General features: G+C 44.7%; 1 pseudogene; it reads left to right on the forward strand.

The window, feature by feature from the left end:
* Positions 1–276: 276 nt before the first annotated feature.
* On the forward strand, positions 277–943 carry LOC131912052 (peptidyl-prolyl cis-trans isomerase A-like; annotated as a pseudogene).
* The last annotated feature ends 7,838 nt before the right edge of the window (positions 944–8,781 follow it).

Consider the following 8,781-nt stretch of genomic DNA (forward strand, 5'->3'; position numbering starts at 1 on the left):
ACAACAACAGACACACACACACACACACACACACACACACACACACACACACACACAAACACACATTTGTGTATTCGTGTTCTCAGAGCTAGTAAATTAGCCACCTAACAAACACACAGTGTACCTACTGTGTGCAAAGCACAACTCTGGAGCAAGGACAAGCAACTCCTTTACCTATTTAGTAAATAAAGTTTTATTTAAAAAACATCATCATTCATTTAAATATGATCTAGGCTTTGCAGACGCCGCTGTCCCCTGTCTCCACTTGTTGCAGCCATGGTCAACCTCACCGTGTTCTTCGACATCACGGCCGATGGCAAGCCCTTGGGCCGCATCTCCTTCGAGTTATTTGCAGACAAAGACAGCAGAAAACTTCCCTGCCCTGAGCACTGGAGAGAAAGGATTTGGATATAAGGGTTCCTCCTTTCACAGGATTATTCCAGGATTCGTGTGCCATAATGGCACTGGCGGCAGATCCATCTACGGAGAGAAATTTGAGGCTGAGAACTTGTCCTGAAGCATACAGGTCTTGGCATCTTGTCCATGGCAAATGCTGGACCAAACACAAATGGTTCCCAGTTTTTCATCTGCACCTCCAAGACTGAGTGGCTGGATGGCGAACACGTGGTCTTCGGGAAGGTGAAAGAAGGCATGAACATCGTGGAAGCCGTGGAGCGTTTTGGGTCCAGGAATGGCAAGACCAGCAAGAAGATCACCATTTCCGATTGTGGACAACTCTAATTCTTTCAACTTGTGGGCTTCTTACCCACCAGACCATTCCTTCTGTAGCTCAGGAGAGCACCCCCACCCCATCTGCTCGCAGTACCCTGTAATCTCCGCTCTCACTGAAGTTCTCTGGGTTCCATATTCTCCCCATTCCCCTCCCAAGTCTAGTTGGATTGTAGAGTTAAGTTTATGATTATGAATAAAAACTAAGTAAGAACCGTTAAAAAATATATATATATGATCTATAACTATTGTCAAACTAAAATGACACAGAGTACTGGCACCAGAGACCTGATAGCCCAAAACCAATGAAGTTTGAACTTCTGGACCTGTGCTGCACGCCAGGCACTTTACAGTAAGCTCTCTGGCTTCTGGCTCTCGTGGTGTTCATTGTAAAGCTCTACTTGGACCTCTTGCCAGAGCTCCAAAATGTTTTGACTGTCTCCAAATGTCGTCACACTATTCTTTAATATTCTCAAACAAACCTCTTTTCCTACAGTGTCTCTTGTTATTTTAAGGTGTCACTGGCCCCTAGATCCTGGATCTTGGCCACCTTGGCCTTTCCTGAGCTGGGCATGAAATGATCATGAGTTCCTTTTATACATCCCTCAGATCTGTCCCCTCTCCTCCTTAGTGTTGTCATACCGACCTTCGTCTCCTGCGTGGACCACTGAAGATGGTGTCCTTTTCCACCCACAGAGTCCTTTCCTAGTGAAGAGCCAAATGCTGCCAAGCTGAGGTGTGCAAGTGGCACAACCTTCAGAGCAGCCTTCCAACTCTAGTAGAGTGATGATGTTGTCTGTGTTGCTCATACTTTGCCCCGGGCAGAGTTCCAGATGCTAATATAGCTCTGTCCTGCGACCCTCATTATAAACTTAGGAGGCAGGTACACTATCACCTCCAAGCTACTGATGGAGAAATCAAGACTTGATGAAACTGAGTAAGGTACCCGAGGTCACCAGCAAGCAGGGTATGGAGCTGGGAGGCGAACCCAGGCAGCTGGCCCAAGCCAGTGCTTTTTACCACACATTTGTGCTGTCTCTGCTTTCCTACGCTTTATCTGTCTTGCTAGGGTCACCAACACAGAAGCCAAAGTCCGATCATATGACAACTTCCTCACAAGCTTGTTAACAGAACATAGAGAATTCTCCTGAGCAGAGCTCACCTGGCTCATGGGGCCTCTCCTTCTGTATCAGGAGTGAACAGCAGGGCCCCTCACCAGGAGGAAGTCCACCCACGCAGCAGGGCTGCCCTTATGGAGGATTTCAGGATGGGGCTGTGTAGCTAGAGTAATTACAACCCTAAGCAAGCTTTCTCCTGCATTTGTCTGAGATGAAATCCATTATTGAGTTACCTCTCTGCTCCTAGATCTGTCACTCGACAAGCTTTTATCATGAATAGCAACACACTTAAATATTCAGCAAGCACCCTGCAGAGCACTAAATACTGAAAGCACATACAAAAGGTCATGCTTGCAGTCGCCTCCCTCCTCCCTAGAACTGACAAGAAGACCCCAATGCTGCACTCTTGAGAAAATCGAGCTTTACATTTAAAATATAGGATGTTTTGTCCTGGTTTTTTTGTTTAGTTTGTTTTGTTTTGCATGGTTGACTTTCTCTTGTCTTTGGGTAAAATCAGAAGGAAAAGGCAAATAAAATGATGTAGTTGATTCAATTCATTTGTAGCAAACATGTGGAGTTTGCTTTACCGCAATCTCTGTCCTTGACATTGAAAGGAATAAACGAGATTGTCAAATAACTCCTACCCTCAAGAAGCTATCAATGAAGGATAAATTTCAACCAGTGGGATAAATTATATGTTTACATAAATACAACACTGTTAATAGTATATCCTTCCATTTCTGTTACATAACAAAATACCCAAGGCTGGGTATTTTATAAATAAAATAAATTGGTTCAGCTCACTGTGGAAGCTGGAAGTATACTGGTCCCATCGTTCTGGCCTCTAGTGGGCACCCCTGTGGCTCATGATAATACTACAGATGTCTTCATGGAGGGGCACAAGAAAGAGAACTGAGAGGGTGGTCACATGGTGAAGCAAGAAGCCATTGGCCAAAGAGATGTAAGTCTTCCTCATTTATAATAACTTACTCTCTGAGGGACTAAGGTACTCTACAAGACTAGCTAGCATTAACCCTTTCTAAGACTGTTTCTCCCAGTGACCTCTTAAGGAGTCTATTACCTTTTAGCATCTTCAGACTAGGGACTAGGCTTCCAAAACATTAACCCTGATGAGAACAAGCCATCTCCAAAGCAAAGCAACTCTATCGTTTCCATAAAGAACAAACATAAGGGAAACAGCAGTAAAAGCTTCTCACTGGGCCCTGGGAAGTCTCCTGCCGTCACATGTAATTCTCACTGCAACCCTGTAAGGCAGGGATTACTAGCTTCATATTACAAATAAGAAAATTAAAGGCATACAGAGAAATTAGATAACCTTCCTTAGAAGCAGAAAACTGGGATTTAATCCTGTATTACTCAGACTCCAAGGCCTATTGTTTGGTCCCAAAGAGTGAATAAAATGATAATGGTGATCATTCAGGCCGGTATATCCCAAACACAGGGAAGAACATGAAAGAATGCCCAGGAACTGGGGGTATAGGTTGGATGCCAGTGGTACAAGGCAGAGGATATGGAACATCTTGGGCAGCTGGGGAGCATGTGATGGCCACTGGCTAACCACAATGGTAGCTTCCACCAAACATATAACTTCTTAGAACCCCAAAATGGCCATCAAAATCTCTAACTTTTTCTGATTTCTAAACCAAATCATGTCCCTCTCCCTCAAGACTGCTTCTATCATCTTTGTAGCACAGCAGAATCTTGCACAGTGTTGAAGTGAGCAAACATCGACTTCCAGGGCTGAGCATTTGCCCTTGGAGCTGTTCTTCATACTCTGATGACAGAGCTAGCAGGGACTCTGCAGCCCTCTAGCTAATCACTCCTCCCTCCAAGAGGGTAGTTATTGCCTTGCATCTGTGCCTCATCAAAGGAGAACCAAATCAGTCTGTGGGCATTCTACTGGGATTGGGATGTTGCTTGCGTGTTGCATTAATAGAGTGTTTGAAGTTCGGTCTTCAGACAGTTGCTTCCATTTGTTGTACTTTATCCTAAGAAGAGATTTAGAGCATCAGCAGCAAGGAAGAGCAGTGTGAGCCTACTTACCAGATGAAAAAAGAGCGATAAGAGGCAGGGCAGAAAAAGGAGAGCCAATCCATGTTTTCCATAATACCATACACTTCCACATTGTCTAGAGATGGTGTCTTATGAGCAAGAAGACTCAAGGTTATTGGGAGGGAATGAACATGAATGGATCGGCAAGCTTCCAGAACTCTATAGAATTGTGTTGAGCATGACCTTTAAAGGCCAAAAAGACTCAGATCATGAACTCACTGCAGAAAGAAACAAAAGAGATCAGTCTCTCATTTTAAATCTGGAGAAGGTGGAGCCAGGGGATTGCCAAGACGAACCAAGGTCACACAGATGGAACAGAGGGACGTGCTCTGAAGTGCCCTGATTTCCAGTCCAGGGTCCATTCATAACATGATGCCTTCTGGGAGAATTTGACTGAGCAAAGAGCAAAGGTTTAAAAGTTCAGAAACTGGCTGTGAGGAGGCCACTAGGAAGACAAAGAATAATGGGAAGTGGGCTTTGAAGAGGGACAGACAGAACACAGTGGGTAGACAGCAGAGGACATGCAGGGAGTGTGGGGTGCCCTCTACTTGTCCAGAATGTGCCAAGTCTGGCATCTCAGTGTCTGAAAAAGAAGTAATCAGATTCTTGCCCTAAATATTGCTATGACAGTAAAATTAAATCCCCCTTCCTGGAAGAAATGTAAACCCTTATAGGGACAAGAAATCTAAACCTTTATGGCCAGGTTAACCATTTTTTTTTTAAAACCAGCATGCTCCTTGAAAGGTTGAAGAGAAAAAGAAGCATCCTCCTCTTGCCTCCTCCTCAAGGATGGATGTTTCCTGCTGGCAGTTATAAACATTGATGAAGCACCCTAAGGGCTTCATCCCTGGCAGGGTAGCCAAGCTAGGAGACAGAATGGGAGGTATCAAACCCAGCTTCCCTAGAGCCTTATCCACGCACCAGTGAGGGCAGCATCATGGGAGTCCTGAGTCACCTCCCTAATCAAGCCCAGCTCACTGGCCCATTGCCAAGCTCCCTCAGTCTGAATGGAATGAAGGCTCTAAAATGATGCAGGCAAAGGCCACAGCGAAAACTGGAACATTTCTAAAATGAGTCCAGATGAAAGGCGTAGAGCCCATGCTCAACACAACACGATGCCATGGACACAAAGCATGCATGAAAAGAAAAATGAACATGTTTGGGTCCAGTTAGTAGGGCAGTGGGTGACTTTCTCATCTTTTGAACAATCTTCATTAGAATTACATGTGACTTCAACAGTAGACAAAAATGTTTGCAATAACTTTTTCACCTGTGCTTGCCTTTATATCCAATCCACACCAACATACATCGAGCCAGTGAAAGGGATAGGCGAGCTTTTCTATAGCACTTACCCAACCCTCCATCTCCCTATTTCATTTTATATCCTGAATTATCTCTGTCAAATCTAATTCCTTAACCATGGTCTCAGACACTACTGGTTTTCTCCTTCCTTGCTACCACCTACCTCCTCCAAATCCAGCTGATATTGAGCTGTTCCCAGTGCTCAGTAGTGCAGCAAATTTCCTGACAAAGGAAGGTCCTTACAGAGATGGGTTGTCTTCCGGGATATCATATTTGAAATACATTGTTTTCTCAATTCTGGGTCTTCACACATGCTAGTCAAGCATTCTACCAAGTCCCCAAAACAATGTATTTGCTTGTAGCCAGACTGGCTCCAAAGATTGCCACTGTCAATGCCTTTGGAGCCTCCCTGTGTCTGGGCTGGTCTTTGTGACCTACTCAACCAATAAAATGTAGTGATATGCTATGGATCCTACGGCTAGGTAATAAGACACTTGCAGCTCATTATTGGCTCTTCAGAATGCTCACTGATGGATATTCCCTTTGGGAAGCCAGCTGCCATTCTGTCAAAAACCCAAGCCACGTGGAGAGGCCAAGTGTTATAAGCTGGTCCTGTCCAACACAAGTGTGGGTAATCCGGCAGCTGACATCAGCTGTCCTCAATGTGAGTGCATCTTGGATATTTGCCCAGTCAATCCTGATGACTCTAGCCCCAGCATCTACACAATGAAACCTGCATGAAAGACCTCAGACAAAAAAACACCCAGCTGAGCTTAATGTGTCCAAAGAACCAAGAGAGGCAACAGCTTGTCATTTTAAGACACTGAGTCTGGAGGTTCTTTCTAATGTAATTGATTAGGACAGTGTTTTAAAAGACATTTTACAAAGTAAAGCCATAGAGAATTTCTGTTTCTGTGGTCCTTGATTTGGTGAAAGATTCTAGGAATGAATGGCACTTTTCTTGTTGATGGTTTCATTCATCATTCATTTTTTAATTTGTACTCTGTAGAAGGTCTCGTGCCAAATGCCATTGGCACAGCAAGGTGGATCAAAGCAAGCCCATGCAAAAACTCTACTTCGTCATAACAAGGGATAGCTCTACAACTGATTAGAAAGCAAAGATTTGAGAGAAAACTACAAGTAGTAAGGTTGGCTGAGACCTGAACCTGTAACAACACTCCTTAGGGGACAGCTTTCTGGGCTGCAGCTAGGAGACGGTTCTCAAAGGGCGGGCTCATATGATCTACAGTCTTCACCAAAGACTAACCATCAGTTGCTCAAAGCTGAAAGTTTAGTGCTTTGCAGAGACCAGGACTAAATAAATCTCTAGGGGATCCAAAGTGCATGTTCTTATACTTAAAGTGCAGACCCAATGCATTTAGACACTGCAGTAAAGGCCACACATACATCACCCATAAACATTGATAGACCCAGGAAGGCATTAGGTGGGGAGCTCAGGCATAGCTCATAGCTAATGGATGAAAAAAGAAAAAAGAAAAAAAAGCCCTTTTCAAGCTCTAGGGATAGGCTCAGGTTGGAGCCTGGTCACAGGTTTGTTGCTCCCAAAGCTGACCTGGGTTCCCGACTTTGCTGGTAACCTGCAGTCTCAACTTCCTTGGTGAGCTGATGGAAGCAGGATCTGGTTCTCGTATCCACATCATCAACTTCAAAGGTATCCACAAGATTTATATGGAGTTCTAATGGCCTAAACATCTTTCTGGTGGTGGGATTGACTCAAGAATGAGAACAGGCCTCAGATGACCATGCAGAGAACCTGGAAATGCAGTTTTCAAGTTTCTGTCATAGATCCTGTCTCTGAGATCAGGCTTTGTTAGCGCATGCTAAAATGTAATACATGTTGATTTAGCCTCACGAGTAAAATACTGGAAAGGGGGACACTCCAGATTTTCATCCCCACTTTCTTCAGAAGGAAATGTCCCTTTACTTTACAGCATCATAAATTCTCTTCAATGAGTTGGAAAAACAATGTTGAGCTTCTCGTCAATATTTAAACAGCTCACTAAGAGCCTGTACTTTACTCTACACAAGAGGCCGCAAAGCTCATGACAAAATGAATTACTAGCTGGCTGACTGACAAGTTGAGTGTTCTCAAGCTTTTAATTTGAGGGGACACTAGCAGTTTCATTTAGGAGAACATAAAATTTTACAGGGATGAAGGTCCTACAGCCTAGGTTTGAGATGTGCCGTCCTATCTACCACCAGTATTTTCCTGGCACAGGAGTTAAGGTCTAGAAAGGACATCATGTGCTAGCACTTGTGTGGATAGCCCATTCAGTTCATCTATCACGCCCTCTTACCTTGTTCTTTATGGAGCTGAGACAGCCCCCATGAATCACCTCTCTCTCTCTCCCTCTCTCTCTTGCTGACCCTCCATATAGGATTTAAAGAAGAAAATGCTACCATGGTACGCACTCCTCATCATTTCTGACATGCAGGAAATGGTGGCAAAGTGGAATCTTAAGTAAGGCTTACTTTGGACCCCTGTCTCCACCTTGTGAGGTACATCCTGACGCATGCCCAAAGACAGTTCCCTCCTTTCTCTTTTGAGCTGGCGAGCTTGGCTAATCAAGAGAAAGACTTAATTGGGGGAAAGGCAACGGTGAAGGACAGCCCCATGCCTCATTCCAAGAGTTAAGGAAGAGGCAGGAGAGCTTGGACACTGAAGCATGACAGCCTAGGTTTGAGTGCCAGCTCTGACACCTACTGTCAGTGTGAAGGAGGCAAGCTCCCTAACATCTTTCACAGGTTCCCTCATATGTAAGCAAGGAGAGTGACAGTTCTCACCACAGGGGGATGCTGGGATGTTAAATGATGTCACACTTCTCAGCACATGCTTTAGGTCTGCCATAATGGCAGAGTTTCCGTAGCTACCAAAGTGACCATGAAATAGAGCCAATTTCACACCCACTGACATCCTAGCCGCAAGAGTGCACCTGGGCAAAAAGAATAAGTGTTTTTAGGTCTTTTCTTGGGAATTCCAAAAATCATGAACATCTCCCGGCCTTACTCCTGAATCAGGACATAAAAACAGAAAATAAGGAGGTGGTGGGTAAGTCTACTGCACACAGGCAGGAACGGCCTGCTCCAGTCCTGGTTTGCAACATGCTTGTGAGTCTATAGAGCCTGTCCAGAACGTCTCCATGGTCCCTGTCCACCCTAACACTTAGAGCCCACACATGGAAATAGGCACTGAACTCATGGCTGCCCTTTGAGAATGGGAATGTGTGGCATCTCAGCCTCTCTGTCCAGATCTGGAGCCTCAGAGCCATTTGTCTCCCAAGTCTGAGTTCTTTCCAGATCAGCGCTGCCTTAGCTCATGTTTGCCTCTGCTTCTGCCCTAAGGTAAGGTGTTGGCACTGAACAGGCTGTTCCCTGTCATCCTCCTTGCTTCTGGACACCACAGATCACAGCCCATGGATCACTTCCTTTTGTTTTCCTGAGCTTAGGTCTTTTCATGGAAAACTCCGACATAAAACTGTACTTATTCTTCTGCCCTTACCAAAATAACAGCACATATTTTCTAGGTTGTCAGCTCACT

Source organism: Peromyscus eremicus, chromosome 5 (genome assembly GCF_949786415.1).
Source record: "Peromyscus eremicus chromosome 5, PerEre_H2_v1, whole genome shotgun sequence".
Taxonomy (NCBI): Eukaryota; Metazoa; Chordata; class Mammalia; order Rodentia; family Cricetidae; genus Peromyscus; species Peromyscus eremicus.